General features: G+C 38.9%; 1 long non-coding RNA gene across 1 annotated transcript; it reads left to right on the top strand.

The window, feature by feature from the left end:
• The first annotated feature begins 12,933 nt into the window (after window positions 1–12,933).
• Window positions 12,934–14,331, top strand: LOC116376460 (uncharacterized). The gene is made up of 4 exons (XR_004211818.1): window positions 12,934–13,230; window positions 13,555–13,626; window positions 13,808–13,852; window positions 13,989–14,331. It is a non-coding gene; the product is annotated as an uncharacterized LOC116376460 (long non-coding RNA).
• Window positions 14,332–16,846: the final 2,515 nt, after the last annotated feature.

Genomic DNA, 16,846 nt, shown 5'->3' with positions numbered 1-16,846 from the left:
GTTCATTTACTGCAATTCTACACATTTTGCCACAAGGTGGATATTTTTTTTTTTGCACTTTTATAACAAATTTAACACAATTCTAATAATTTTACCACGGGGCAGAGATAAAAAAATATATATACATATATATATATAATAGTTTTACAGCAAATTTCCTGCAAGTCTACCCATTTTGCCATGGTGTGGAGAGACATTTTTGCAGTTTGGGAAATCTGAAGTGGTAACTTTGGATATTTTCTGTGTTAATACTTTTGACGTGCTAAAACTTTTCAGTCTACGTTTCACTCCCCGTCATGGCATTGTTTATTAAACAGAAACACCTGCAATGTTTTTCCTCTTCACGAGTCGCGACTGAGCTGAGCCATATAGGTCATCTTTGGCAAATTAAAATAGGGGGTGCAAATGTTTTTACACCTACACTTTTTTTTTACCAGCAAATGATCATAATAAACTGGCTCATTTGTTAAGTTTCACAAATAGTTTTGCTAGTTTGCATTAAAAAAAAATATATTTTTTCTAAATAGTAAAATAGGGTGTGATATGATTGAATTTTGGAAAACCGCTCCCCCAAGATGAACGGTTTTGACCACCCTCCACTGCTTTGATGGTGCAGCTATAATTCCCAAGTGTCTATCCTATAATGAAAAGGCACCTGCAGAATGAAAATTCCACAAACATGTTTATCTATTTTGTGCTTTTATTACATTTGTATTGGTGTTTAGTTTCGTGTCTGATGAGCTCAGGGTGTTGTTGCATAAGTTTGCGGCGGGCATCATAAGCAAAGTCATTGTATCCTTTTATTTCACTTCCCCTAGCTTGGAGAACCATGGCATGAGCACAGGGCTGACTTGGCATTGCTGTGGCACAGCTGTTCATCTGGCGGCAGCCTACTGTACCTGAAGTTGCACCGTGTCCATTATAATGTAGAGAAACACATCTGTAGTTCAAACCGTTCAATAGTTAGACTATCCATATTACCATTGCTTCATCTTATTCTTTCTATTTTTATGGTAATTTATGGAACATGACAAAACTTTAACAATAGATGGCAAGGTCAAATATACTGGTTTCCCCTATCCATCTGTGGTGAAGTTTTCCCTAAATGCTTATGACAAATTCAGCAATAGCCTAGCCAGCTGGCAAATTTTTAAATACGCTGTAGCAACAACAGATAACATTAGCTATGTATGCTTAACATGCTAGCGAGCTACACTGACAGCTGTCAGTATCCTACTTGTTGTTATTTCTCCACTCCATGTGGAAATCAACAGAATGTTCCCACCCCTAATTCGTGATTATGTATTAGCATCCGGTTTCATTCATGAGGTGGAACCTGGAAGAGAATTTCCGCCTTGGAGGTGGAACCTAAAAGACAATTTCCGCTATAGGACAGAAATCGCTTAGAAATAGGGGCGGCATTGCCCTCTGGTGGGGGCCTTTTAAGCAAAATTACATGTTAATATGATCTGAATAAAATTGACTAACAAAATCAATGGGGACCCCCTGGAAGTCAGGGCCCCTGGGCACGTGTCATATGTGCCCGGTCAGTATTCGGCCATGATTACTATTACTTATGTTTAGATTGCTGGCTAGACTAACTACCAGTCAAAACATGTACATGGCTAATTGTCAAGAGAAAAAGTGCTGATGCACAAAAAGTGCTGATGCACAATACCATTTTGAAATTGCACCTGATGTATTTTACCCAATATCAATGATGATGTAAAGCAAGTGTTGATCAAATGTTATGCTGCTGTGGCGCTACTGTTGATATTTAAATTACTGTAGGTAGCTACACACACTTGACCGGTGTCCGCATCTCACGCCATGCATGTTTGGATACCTGGCTGCGCAATCTCAGTTAAGGAAAGACTGGAAACAAGCGCAACCAGGCCCGCGCGAGTTCTGTACAGGGCAGACCAACAGGCGCAACCAAAGGACGGGGTTTGGAGTGGGGATATTGACAACGTCACAACAACTTGTGGGCAATGGTTCAGAACAACAATGGCAAAAATGATACCACCACCCAAAAGGGTACTTGGCAAGTGGGAGGTCAAAGGTGCATGTGCTGGGCACAGGTTGACTCCTACTGTTTCTGTGCACGAACCTGACTGAATGGTTTGATGAGCATGAAAATGGTGTAAACCATATGCATGGCTGCCTCAGTCACCAGATCTTAACCCAATTGAACACTTATGGGAGATTCTGAGCAGCACCTAAGACAGTGTTTTCCATCAACAAAATACCAAATGGTGTAATTTCTAGTGGAGGTGTTCCAGACACTAGAATCTATGCCAAGGTGCATTGAAGCTGTTCTGGCTCATGGTGGCCCAACACTCAATTATGACACTTTATGTTTCCTTTATTTTGGCAGTTACCTGTACAGTATGTGGATATTCTGAGATATGATTCTATGTGTGGTGTGTAAATCAAAATGACATTGAATGAGAAAGAAAAACGGCAGTTTTCTTTGCTATTTAGGCTGGTTCCATTCTGCCCTCCCTGCCACAGTTTAAATCAAATCAGCTCCGTCAACTACTACTTACCATGTTTGCTGCCCCTTCCCCAGCCCCTGCACCAACCGCAACTGGTGATGTTACAGTTTTTACAGATGTTACACCCAGCACTTATTCATTTCATGTCTCAACATTTACAGTGAATTCATACAATTTTCAGAACCCTTGACTTTTCCCACATTTTCTTACTGTACAACCTTATTTTAAAATTGATTTATTTTTAAATTCCCTCCTCATACTACACACAATACCACATAATGACAAAGCCAAAAACAGTTTTTTTTAAATGTTTGCAAAAAAAATTATATATATATATATATGTATATCACATTTACATAAGTATTCAGACCCTTTACTCAGTACTTTGTTGAAGCACCTTTGGCCGCGCTTACAGCCTGGAGTCTTCTTGAGTATGACGCTACAAGCACCTGCATTTGGGGAGTTTCTAACATTCTTCTCTGTATATCCTCTCAAGCTCTGTCAGGTTGGATGGGGAAGGTCGCTGCATAGAACGTTTTTGCTTTGTCATTATGGGGTAATGTGTGTAGACTGATGAGGGATAAACAAAAAAACATGTTTAGAATAAGGCTGTAACGTAAAAAAAAATGTGGAAAAAGTTAAGGGTCTGAGTACTTTTCGAATGTATTGCATATTAAACTCCCACTACATAAGATGAAATGGATCTTTATATTAATTAATGTACTTTTCTGTCTATCAGAAAAAGTACGTCGCTTGATATCCTGCATCACACAGAATGTTCACACACTCCACCATTCAGCACTCTGTGGAAATCTACACTTTTACACCATGATTTGTAATTCCTTTATGCATTTCTGTTCAATCATCAAATTATAATTTCAAGCTCAATTGTAGGTCCCTCCATTCCTCTGAAGAATGCTAATAATGTTTGTGGAAATTAAAATGAAGTGTTGTACATTGCATTGCATAACTGAGAAATATAAATGAAGTGTGGTACGTTAGCTATATTGCATAAAATCAAGTTGTACATTACAATTTGAAACAATATGTTATCAATAAATGTAACATTTGTTAAACCTAGTGAATACACAACGTACATTGCATGATGTGTTAATTTAGCCTCCGCAATCCACAAAAACCAGGTGAATTAATCATTTACAGTTTCAAAACTTTTGAACAGCCAAAGTTTCTTAATACTGATGAGACATTGTTGTTTGTGGGGACTGTGGATATATGTATTTTTAGGATTACCCACCAAATGCCTATTTTCATCACATTTGACATCTTTAGGACACGCATTGGATGACAGCAATATCCCTTAAAGCTCATTGGTTGACTGTGAACTAAAACGGTCTATAAAAAGCACATTCTAGCTGTTCAGTTGCAATACAGCATCAGTGTCTCATCTTTAATACCAACTTTCTAACCCTTTTACATCACTTGAACAGGTAAGAGCTTCAAAGAATACTGTTGTGGAGTTTAGTCATGCGTGTCTAGCTTTGAATTCACTATACGTCTTTTTCATTTCAAGAACTCCGCGGTGACAATGAAACTACTAGTCCTAGTGATGTGCCTGATTGGACTTTGTTCTTCCATTCCTGTAAGAATTCTTGAAATACAACATCAATCCTGCAATTTACACATCAATACATCAAGAGACTGCTCCTTCCACAGATTGTATTGCAATGGAATGAGTAAAAATCAGATTTTTTTTCCCAATACGATGAGCTTAAACTCACACTTTGAGTGTTGATCACTTTATACTGTAATATCCTTCATCCTGTGATTTTGTTTGTGTGTGTAGGTGTCTGAGGAACATGATCGAGAGGAGCGCTCAGCTAGTGATGAGGTGTAGTAATATTTAGCACCATATATTGGTATCTATTAGGTATTCTATCTATTAGAGTACTATAGTATGGGCTACTATTTGAATATGATTACTAGTATATTTGAATCCAGAACTTCCCTGTAACACTGACTCTCCATCCATCTCTCTCTCTCTCTCTCTCTCTCTCTCTCTCTCTCTCTCTCCCTCTCTCTCTCTCTCTCTCTCTCTCTCTCTCTCTCTCTCTCTCTCTCTACAGATGTTCAGGGGTAATGGGCGTGGTTTGGGAGGGTTTTACCACTATCAGCCACCACAGTACCCATCATACTTCCCTTATGCCCAGCCTCCCCAAAGTAACTCCGCCCTGATGGCCCTCCTGCCCTTCCTATTTGCCAGACTCGCTGCCACTCCTGTAGCAACTCCTGCTGCAGCTCCCGCCCCAGCTGCCTCTGCCACACCGGCTCCAGCAGCGGGTGGAAAATGAGATGGGCGTTGCCAGAGGAACCAGAGAGAAAACTCTGACTCCCATGTCTCCACCTTGTTTACTTAAATTATGTTGATATTAGCTGCTGTTCAAAGCTGATTATTCCATTATCAATAAATTAATTACGTTTTAAGATCTGTCATTATGTATATGTTTGTCTGTTGTGTTCTGTTTAATTTACAGAAAGGGGCAATTCTATATGTGATGCTTTCAAAACAGGAGTGAAACTTCTCTGACATTAGGTGGAAGGCTCTACAAGTCCAAATACAAGTATGAAATCCCCAAAACGCCTGAAGTCATTATCAATTGCAGGGTATTTGGTGTTTCCAAAAAGGGGTCAAAACCCACCACCAAATTCCACCTTGTTTACTTAAATTATGTTGATATTAGCTGCTGTTCAAAGCTGATTATTCCATTATCAATCAATTAATTACATTTTAAGATCTGTCATTATGTATATGTTTGTCTGTTGTGTTCTGTTTAATTTACAGAAAGGGGCAATTCTATATGTGATGCTTTCAAAACAGGAGTGAAACTTCTCTGACATTAGGTGGAAGGCTCTACAAGTCCAAATACAAGTATGAAATCCCCAAAAAGCCTGAAGTCATTATCAATTGCAGGGTATTTGGTGTTTCCAAAAAGGGGTCAAAACCCACCACCAAATTCTCTTGCATTGCAGATAACAAAATATGTTGTTGTCTATTTGGTAGCTAATAACAATACCATTTTGAAAGACACTTTGAAAATGGGTTACAACATAAAACATTTGTGAACCTCAACTCTTTAACTTCAGTATGAAGTCAGGTACTCTAGATATCTTTCTCTAGCACTGAGAAAGTAACAACATTTAATATTAGCCTAGTATACAATTTCCCCGCTTTTAACAAGCCTTTAACGTGTTGATTTTTGTATCGTTTCTGATTTGAATTCAATCAATATCCGACGTTCTACAGTAAATTCCTAAAATATTGTGATTTGATATAAAAACCCACTCAAATGTCTTGCAATGCTAGACTAAAATCTAACTTGGTTGCATGCTTTTTGACAGTTGCAATAAACACTTTTTATACCATTGGACTGTATATACAGAGCATTCGGAAAGTATTCAGAAGCCCTGAATTTTTCCACATTTTTTAAAAATTACAGCCTTAATCTAAAATTGGATTAAAAAATAAAATCCCTCACCAATCTACACACAACACCCCATATGACAAAGCAAAAAACAGTTTATAGATTTTTTTGCAAATTTATTAAAAAAAAAGAAGTGAAATATCACACTTACATAAGTATTCAGGCAATTTGTTCAGTACCTTGTTGAAGCACCTTTGGCAGTGATTACAGCCTTGAGTCTTCTTGGGTATGACGCTACAAGCTTGGCACACTTGTATTTGGGGGGTTTCTCCCATTCTTCTCTGCAGATCCGCTCAAGTTATGTCAGGTTGGATGGGGAGAGTCACTGCACAGCTATTTTCAGGTCTCTTCAGATTTGTTTGATCGGGTTCAAGTTCGGGCTCTGGCTGGGCCACTCACAGATATTCAGAGACATTCATTGTCCCGAGCCACTCCTGAGTTGTCTTGGCTGTGTGCTTAGGATCGTTGTCCTGCTGGAAGATGAACCTTCGCCCCCAGTCTGATGTCCTGACCGCTATGGAGCAGGTTTTCATCAAGGATCTCTCTGTACTGTACTCCGTTCATGTTTCCCTTGATCCTGACTAGTCTCCCAGTCCCTTCCGCTGAAAAACATACCCACAGCATGACGCTGCCACTACCATGCTTCACCTTAGAGATGCAAAGAGTACAATCTTGGTTTCATCAGACCAGAGGACGTTGTTTCTCATGGTCTGAGAGTCATTTAGGTGCTTTTTGGCAAACTCCAAGTGGGCTGTCATGTGCCTTTTACTGAGGAGTGGCTTCCGTCTGGCCACTACCATAACAGCCTGATTGGTGGAGTGCTGAAGAGATGGTTGTCCTTCTGGAAGGTTCTCCCATCTCCACAGAGGAACTCTGGAGCTGTGTCAGAGTGACCATCAGGTTCCTGGTCACCTCTTTGACCAAGGCCCTTCTCCACGATTGCCCAGTTTTGCCGGGCGGACAGCTTTTGGAAGAGTCTTGGTGGCTCCAAACTTCTTCCATTTAATAATGATAGAGTCCACTGTGTTCTTGAGGACCTTCAGTGCTGCAGCAATGTGTTGGTACCCTTCCCCCGATCTGTGCCTCTACACAATCCTGTCTCTGAACTCCACGGACAATTCCTTCAACCTCAAGGCTTGGTTTTTACTCTGGCATACACTGTCAACTGTAGGACCTTATATAGACAGGTGTGTGTCTTTCCAAATCATATCCAATCAATTTGATTTACCACAGGTGGACTCCAATCAAGTTGAAGAAACATCTCAAGGATAATCAATGGAAACAGTATGCACCTGAGCTCAATTTCGAGCCTCATAGCAAAGGGTCTGAATACTTATGTAAATAAGCTATTTCTGTTTTTTATTCGTAATAAGTTCGCAAAAATGTAAAAAAAACGGTTTTACTATGTTATAATGGGGTACTGTGTGTAGATTGATGATGAAGGGGTCTGAATACTTTCCTGATGCACTGTATAGTTTGGCTCAAAGGCCCCTTTGTGAGGGAGACCCCTATTTGCTGGTCTGTGACTCACTGACACTACCCGGTAAGAGGTAATAAGGTAATAAGGTTACACACAGAGATTGTTATTGCAATAAATATATATGTGGAATAATAGATATTGTTCTAGGATTAACAGCAGACAACCCAGAATTTACACATTTGATAAATACCAGTGGAAAGACGCTAATTTGTTTGCCCAACATTGCAAGGAACACCCAGACAACATATAACATCCTTCATTGTAACACATGTAGGCTTCATTAGGGCTTTGTGATTGGCTGAGAAACACTATATATTATCTGTGTATTGATGAGTGTGCTAGTACATACAGAGGCACTGAAAATTATTTTAACCCTGAGATACGTTAAGGTATGGACATTCTAATAACTCTAACACGTTCAGATTAAAATCATTCTTAAATGCTCATTAACTATGTAGTAGATTATACATGTAATATAATCTGCAACTTGTAGGGAATAGATGGATTAATAAAGTGATGATGTTTATGTTTATACTCTATTTAGATGAAGACTTTCAGCATGAAGATTGTTGTTCTACTTGGATTTGTGATGCTTCTCACTATTGCTTTGGTAAGCCATGCATATAGTACGTACATGAAATGCTGGTACAAATGTTGTTATTTTAGATGTAGAATATACTTAAAGTTAGTGTATTTCATCCATATGTACTTTATTTTCTTATTGTTTACTTTTGAAGGCTGAGCATGAGCATGGCCATCAGCATGTCATTGAGAAGCGCTCTTCAAGTGAGGAGATGAGGAGTATGTATGACACACATCTTTGAATATTGGTTTCTTTATTGGGGGATAGAGACATTGAGAAAACGACAGGAAAGGCAAAGTTTGTACAAGAAGAGCATGGGCTACATTCAAACCCACTCTGACACGGTATATGTGTGTGCTAAAGTTAGCAGCCTTAACCATTAGAGCACCTCAGCCCACTTTTACACATAAAAAGTTGCCAAAAGACAGTATCAACACGGACAGAAACTTCACTTTGAATGGTTTAATGATTTTTCCTTCAAATAACTTGACATACAAACCAATTACCTATAGTATCACTATCTGCATGGCCCTTGTTATATACAGTTATATACAGTGCCTTGCGAAAGTATTCGGCCCCCTTGAACTTTGCGACCTTTTGCCACATTTCAGGCTTCAAACATAAAGATATAAAACTGTATTTTTTTGTGAAGAATCAACAACAAGTGGGACACAATCATGAAGTGGAACGACATTTATTGGATATTTCAAACTTTTTTAACAAATCAAAAACTGAAAAATTGGGCATGCAAAATTATTCAGCCAATGTTGACCTAAATGACTAATGATGATAAATACAATCCACCTGTGTGTAATCAAGTCTCCGTATAAATGCACCTGCACTGTGATAGTCTCAGAGGTCCGTTAAAAGTGCAGAGAGCATCATGAAGAACAAGGAACACACCAGGCAGATCCGAGATACTGTTGTGAAGAAGTTTAAAGCCGGATTTGGATATAAAAAAGATTTCACAAGCTTTAAACATCCAAAGGAGCACTGTGCAAGCGATAATATTGAAATGGAAGGAGTATCAGACCACTGCAAATCTACCAAGACCCTCTAAACTTTCAGCTCATACAAGGAGAAGACTGATCAGAGATGCAGCCAAGAGGCCCATGATCACTCTGGATGAACTGCAGAGATCTACAGCTGAGGTGGGAGACTCTGTCCATAGGACAACAATCAGTCGTATATTGCACAAATCTGGCCTTTATGGAAGCGTGGCAAGAAGAAAGCCATTTCTTAAAGATATCCATAAAAAGTGTTGTTTAAAGTTTGCCACAAGCCACCTGGGAGACACACCAAACATGTGGAAGAAGGTGCTCTGGTCAGATGAAACCAAAATTGAACTTTTTGGCAACAATGCAAAACGTTATGTTTGGCGTAAAAGCAACACAGCTCATCACCCTGAACACACCATCCCCACTGTCAAACATGGTGGTGGCAGCATCATGGTTTGGGCCTGCTTTTCTTCAGCAGGGACAGGGAAGATGGTTAAAATTGATGGGAAGATGGATGGAGCCAAATACAGGACCATTCTGGAAGAAAACCTGATGGAGTCTGCAAAAGACCTGAGACTGGGACGGAGATTTGTCTTCCAACAAGACAATGATCCAAAACATAAAGCAAAATCTACAATGGAATGGTTCAAAAATAAACATATCCAGGTGTTAGAATGGCCAAGTCAAAGTCCAGACCTGAATCCAATCGAGAATCTGTGGAAAGAACTGAAAACTGCTATTCACAAATGCTCTCCATCCAACCTCACTGAGCTCGAGCTGTTTTGCAAGGAGGAATGGGAAAAAATGTCAGTCTCTCGATGTGCAAAACTGATAGAGACATACCCCAAGCGACTTACAGCTGTAATCGCAGCAAAAGGTGGCGCTACAAAGTATTAACTTAAGGGGGCTGAATAATTTTGCACGCCCAATTTTTCAGTTTTTTATTTGTTAAAAAAGTTTGAAATATCCAATAAATGTCGTTCCACTTCATGATTGTGTCCCACTTGTCGTTGATTCTTCACAAAAAAATACAGTTTTATATCTTTATGTTTGAAGCCTGAAATGTGGCAAAAGGTCGCAAAGTTCAAGGGGGCCGAATACTTTCGCAAGGCACTGTATGTACAGTTATAAACAATGTACAGTTGTGCAGGTGTACCTGCACCTTCTGCTTCTGCAAAGACTTGGTCGGAACCCAGCCCCTGCAGCACTGGCCCCTGTAGCACCGGTCCCTGCAGCTCCGGTCCCTGCAGCACCGGTACCTGCAGCACCAGTCCCTCCAGCACCGGCCCCTGTAGCACCAGTCCCTCCAGCACCGGCCCCTGTAGCACCGGTACCTGCAGCACTGGCCCCTGTATCACCGGTACCTGCAGCACTGGCCCCTGTAGCATCGGTACCTGCAGCACCAGTCCCAGCTCCAGCCCCAGCTCCAGCTCCAGCTGGTCGCTGAGAAAGGACATGAATCAAAAACTTCAACTCAACAAGAGAAAGCTATGGTTGATGAAATGACCAGAACATTAACTGACAATAAGTACTGTAATGCTGTCTTCAGCATTTTGCTTGAGTTTCCCTTTAATTTACCTGCTGTCTGTCTATCTGTAATGCAATAAAGAGGATTTGAAATGGCATATGTCCCCCCCTGCACACTTTCTTTTGCCTGAGAAATTTGATTTTGAATACAAACATAATGCAGTTAGGGAATTTGTTCAGTCAGAGCTGGCTGTTTGATCATATGTGGTATGTTTTTTACTTTTACAAACAAGAATCTGTTCTTAATTGACTTACCTTCATAAATAAAGGTTACAATAACAAAAACCTCTGCTTTGATTATGCTGCAGCAGCTCCAAAGCTGATATCTGCCCACTTGCCTTTTTAGTTGACGTTCTCCTTCACTCTCTCTCCTCATTAATAAGTTAATGATAAAAAAATGTCTGTCTCCTGACATTGTAATACATTTGGTGTCCAGTCTATGGGCTACAGAAAACCACATACGCTACTACTCTTTCTACTGTAGGCTACATCATTTATGTGAAATTAATTTGATGGAGTGTTGGTGGAGCGCAGCTGCACTGTGTCTCTCCAACAGCACCCTGGAGAGGCGTGCTGGGCATGGACAAGCCTTTGGCAAAGTTGACACTGCTTATCATGGGGCGGCATCGTCGCTACCTAAATATCCCTCATGCCCCCGAGTGAGAGAAGTTATCATTGTTTTGGAGCAAAATAATGTGGTGTTATGTATTGTTGGAGGTGCATCTTGGTCAGTTTAACTCGGAAAATGATGCTCTCATCAAACTACCGCTCTAGGCAGCTGGCTAATCCTGCTTAATTTGCGGGCCGGCTGTGGGGCCTAATCATAGAATTATATTTAGAATTCCTATTAATTCAATAGCATCTCTGTGGACCTAGTCATAAAGATTAGCCATTTTTCCTTTTTAAATGTATCACCTTTTATTGTGGCATAAACGCAAACGAACATGATGTTTTCATCTGACTGTCAAACACAGGAGGCTGCTGAGGGGAGAACGGCTTCAAATAATGTCTGGAACGGGGCAAACGGAATGGCATGTATTTACCGTTCCACAAATTCCACCCCAGTCATTACCATGAGCCCGTTCTCCCCAATTAAGCTGCCACCTGTGCTGTCAAACAGTATGGAGTACCCTCATGACTTATTTTGCCGGTAATTATTACTGGGCCGTACATCCTTACTTTCACCCCTGAATATATATGCATCACTGGACATCTAGCTAAATGGAGGAGATAAAAAGAGGGGCAGTGTGTGTGAGAGAGAAAGGGGTGGGGCTTGAGAGAAAAGGAGTAACAAATTATTTAAATCTGAGGATGAGCATCTTGTTTTGTCTGTTGATGTTTCTCAATATATTTGGTGACTGTGAACAATACTTGTGAACAATATTGGAGTTATGTTTTAAACATTTAAACATGTTTGAAATCACAGTCACATTGTGATGAGTAAAGTAGGATAAAGATCCAAAGGCCAAATTCAATGGTCAAACATTAAAATCATTCAATGGTTGAAATCAATAAAAGCTTTGACATAATATAGTATAATGTTACTCCACTGCTTATTTTACTGGGTAGCTTATTATGAGCAAGTAAATAAGTCACTGGGTTACAGTTACTGTACCTGGATACAGTACAGGACATATTCATACAAGGACAAGGCAAGGATTGCATCAAGGCAAGATTAAAAACATATTTCTGTTTCAGTCTGTACATGGATACTGAAGTGTTGCAAGTGGCCCACGTGAGTGTTGCCGTAATCTCTCAATGAAGACACAGACTCACAGTCAGTGTCTTCATCAAGTTAGCACTTGTTCTGCACTTGTTCTTGCAGGAGGTGCTTGGTTATACTGAAAGTAAGATTGTTCTTCTTCAGGAGATTTTACTCTCAAAGTTACCAGCACGTCGACGAAGAAAACATAGAGACAAATAAAAGATAGATTTAAAGAACAATATAAGAAAATCAAAGGGTCCAATATGTCTGTTCCACCACAGGTAAGTGGTAGTCTAACTATGCAGCTGATACTGTACTTGAGCACTAAATCAAGCCACTACTGTGTGATGAATAGGTATTGAATGAATTTCAATTTCAAGCCATGAGTGACACCATGTGGTTGAAGGTAATACCTCACCTGGTGTGTGTGTGTGTGTGTGTGTGTGTGTGTGTGTGTGTGTGTGTGTGTGTGTGTGTGTGTGTGTGTGTGTGTGTGTGTGTGTGTGTGTGTGTGTGTGTGTGTGTGTGTGTGTGTGTGTGTGTGTGTGTGTGTTTGTGTGTGTGTGTGTGTGTGTGTACATACGTGTGTGTGTGTGTGTGTGTACATACGTGTGTGTAAACTTTTTGACAGAGTATGACCCTGTGTGTCATCTATTCGTTCTTTCTTAATTCCATTACAATGGATTAAGCATATAATGCCAGAGTAATAATATTGAGACAGTGATATTGGGAAATCATTTGTATGACATCCAGACACAGTATTAACCCTCTCAGTCTCGTCAAGATCAACAAAAGGCTAATATTGATTAATGAGTCTAATAAGTAGATCATGATTGTTTTCATTGCTAATCTGCGTATTTATGTAGAGGTTGCCATGAGACAAACTACATCCGAAATGAGGCAAGAGTGAAGTTACAGGAACACAACAATTAATAATGAAGACATGCCTGTTCTATCGCTAATGGAATTTCCCTAAAGTACCTGTTTCGAGGAGTCAAGGTAAAGTCAATTCAATTGTAAAGGTGAATTCAATTCCATAACTGTTCATGGAAAGCTTATTTAGATTGACATTTGAGTAATTTAGCAGATGTTATCACAGTCATAGTGTGTACATTTTTCCTCAGTAAAGTAGCTATGAGCAAAGTCAGAGTTAGCAAGGGGGGGAAAAAGTTAAGTGCGAGTGTTGGTTCTTTATTTTATGACAAATTGAAATTATCATAGGAAAAAAAAAGAATACATTGTATAAAATTATACAAAAGTGTATGGTTATATGTTAACAATACACTAAGAAATAAGGACATTGATTAATTTATTCATTTGTAGTGCTGGAAGTCTGCTTTCATGATGACATTTGCTGTACTTGCCATAATGCTTTTGGTTACTGTGCCTGAAACTGTAAGTGCAAAATTAACTCATCATAATATCCAGTATATTTTTGTAATTTCAAAGTACACCAACATTTTGTTCAGAACCCTTTCAGTGGTATGATCAATTTAAGGAATTACAAATGTGAGTTTCAACCTGAATAATAAATTGATACATTGATATGTTTGATGAGTTTGAATCCTTTTTACAGCACTCTGGCCGTCACTATCATGGAAGCTTCTCTGACAGTGATGAGGTAAGGGTTTATTTACATTTCTTAAACATAGCTATTTTAGTATATCCTGCATGTTGTGTTTTTTTGTGTGATCAAATTTGTATATATTTTTTTTGTTATATGGTGATACAGTAACTCTGTCTTGTGTTTTTGTTAGAGGTTCTATCTTGCCCCGATCCCAACATTTCACTGGTATCAACCGAGGCCAGTGCCACCCCGACTTCAGTTCCCTCTCTGGCCCTTCTTCCCTGGGTTACTGCCCCAGCCGGCCCCTGCTCCTATCCCAGCACCAAGGCCTGGACCAAGTCCGGGCCAGACCACCACTGCCCCTGCCACAACTAGTAAAAGGGGAGATAACGGATAAACAGGACCCATCTCAGAACCGGACCAATACCAACCCAATGGATCTTATTTTGGACTATATGTTTTTATTCTAAAATCACAATGGTACATTCAATAACAACATATTATACTTTATTCATTAAATATTCTGGGTGAAATGGTGTATCTTTTTGTTTCATGTTTTGTTTATTGAATTTTATTCAGCTGTATTAATCATACTTTATTACTTGTGCATTTCTATATATTTGATATTTTGTTAACTGTTCACTGGAATATGATTTTCTGGTTCATCGTATTGTCTTTGTGTGGATTCATGTTGAAGATTTGCTTTTCTTAATATGTGTACATCTCAATGCATATAATGGTATCTTTTTATATACTGTATTATTTTTATATTTTCCTACGATCATTTAAATTTGACATCAACATTTTATTTTGTGACAGCCATAAAGGTGTGGACTATATGAGTCAAGGTAATCATAAGCTTAAAGGCTACTGGGTGGGTCTGGTGTTTTGTCTGATCTCACACAGGATTATACACCTGTGTGTTGGCAACACCCCTGGATTAGACCTACAGCATGGACACACACCAATATCATTGGATTAACAGAGATTAGGTCTAAACTCACTGTTGATGCTGTAATACCTTCTTGTCATGACTCAGATGTCTCGTTCTGCAATGGCTGATGGCAGAAGCAAGATAGCCTACACCTTAGTCAGCATTAAATGGGGCGGCAGGGTAGTCTAGTGGTTAGAGCATTGGACTAGTAACCGAAAGGTTGCAAGTTCAAATCCCCGAGCTGACAAAGTACAAATCTGTTCAGCCCCTCAACAGGCAGTTAATCCACTGTTCCTAGGCCATCATTGAACAAAGAATTTGTTTCTTAACTGACTTGCCTAGCTAAATGCTAATCATTCTTCTTACAGTAAAGCACACTCAAGCACACTGGTATTCTGGAATATCAACAACAATCTTAAAGGTGCAGTGGAAACTCAATTTTACTCTGTTTTATATTTCCACACTATGATTTTGGAATAACACTGTGAAATTGTGAAAATTATGACGATGCCCTTTTAGTTAAAGAGCTGTTTGAAAAGACCACCTGAAATGTCTGCCTGTTTTGGTGGGATAGAGGTTTGCCCTGCCCGGTGACATCAGCAGGTGGTAAATTACTGAATAGAAAATAAGAAAGAGAGTTCCATACGTCTCTGCCAATAACAGCTAGTTTTCAGGTTCTCCTCCCCACTCAGACCACTCCAAGACAGTCCTAGCTAAATTCTTTCTGGAGAAATTGCTCTTTGCGAGGAAGCAATTTTTATTGAAAGAAATCACAGTAAAGTCCTTAATTGTTACCCATAAATGATTTGATTATTGAGATAACAATGCCTGCATTGGATGTTTAAAATACTCCATAATCAATTTAGGCTAAAGGATCTTAAATAGACTCATAACTCTGCTTAACCCTGATGAACATCTTGACAGAAACGTGATAAGATTTAATTAATTGTTTTCAGAGAATTCTAGAAATATCAGTATCCCATATAGTAAATATAAAAATGTCAAAAACTTGATGAAATGTATATCTTCTTTAGTTTAATGTACTGCCGTCATCAACATTTTTATAATTTTTGCCACTTAATTTTTTTAACGTAAATAATTGGAATTAGATATAATTTCAAAGCCCATTTCATACAGAATGTTACAAACTGGACCAGTGTTTCCTCTGGAAAAATGTGTACTGTAGCGGTTGGAGAAAATGATTGGGTGGGAAAGGTAACATGGTAAAAAGGTCAACGGTAAATGTTTTATTACCATAGCATTATTGTATGTTCTCTATGTTCTCTGAAAATGTATAAATTGACACAACTTGTGGACAAAATCTAAATGACACCTACCTTATTGTATGGCCTTTCACTTGCATTTCAAAGACGATGGAACAAAAATAACAGAAAATGCCTGTTTCTTTTGTATGATCTTTTACCAGATCTAATGTGCTATATTCCCCTACATTAATTTCACATTTCCACAAATGTCAACGTGTTTCAATTCAAATGGTAGCAGGAATATGCATATCCTTGCTTCAGAGCCACAGCCACATATCCTTGCTTCCTGAGCCACAGGCAGACAGATTTGGGTGTGTAATTTTATTTATATATATTTCAATTTTAAAACACAATACAACCACATATATGGACACAGTACAATGCCACCAGAATCATATATATATATATATATATATATATATATATATATATATATATATATATATATATATATCATCAGTAAGGAGGAAATCATAAAAAATGAATAAAACATTGTAACATGTAACATTAATTAACATTAATTGAAAACAATTATACTTTCTCTAAGCTTATGCAGTTTTAAAGCATTTTGCCCATAAACCATTTCTTAAGGTTCATCTCTCTTGCGTAGCATGCAGATCACATGGGTTCAAACCCAGTCAGACACAAAGACATTTATCTGCTCTTCATGACTAGATCCTAGCATGGCCCTACCCTGTTTGTCTCAACTTCTGGGTCACAGACACACACAAACACACTTCCCCAGATTGTGGTCAGGATTTATTGTGGCAAATCTGTCTTCAAGCGGAATAATAACATTTAGATGATATCATACATGTACCCTGTAATCAAAGTTGTTTGTTGTGAGTA

This window comes from Oncorhynchus kisutch, linkage group LG12, assembly GCF_002021735.2.
Source record: "Oncorhynchus kisutch isolate 150728-3 linkage group LG12, Okis_V2, whole genome shotgun sequence".
Taxonomy (NCBI): Eukaryota; Metazoa; Chordata; class Actinopteri; order Salmoniformes; family Salmonidae; genus Oncorhynchus; species Oncorhynchus kisutch.
This window is presented reverse-complemented; position numbering and strand designations above follow the sequence as displayed.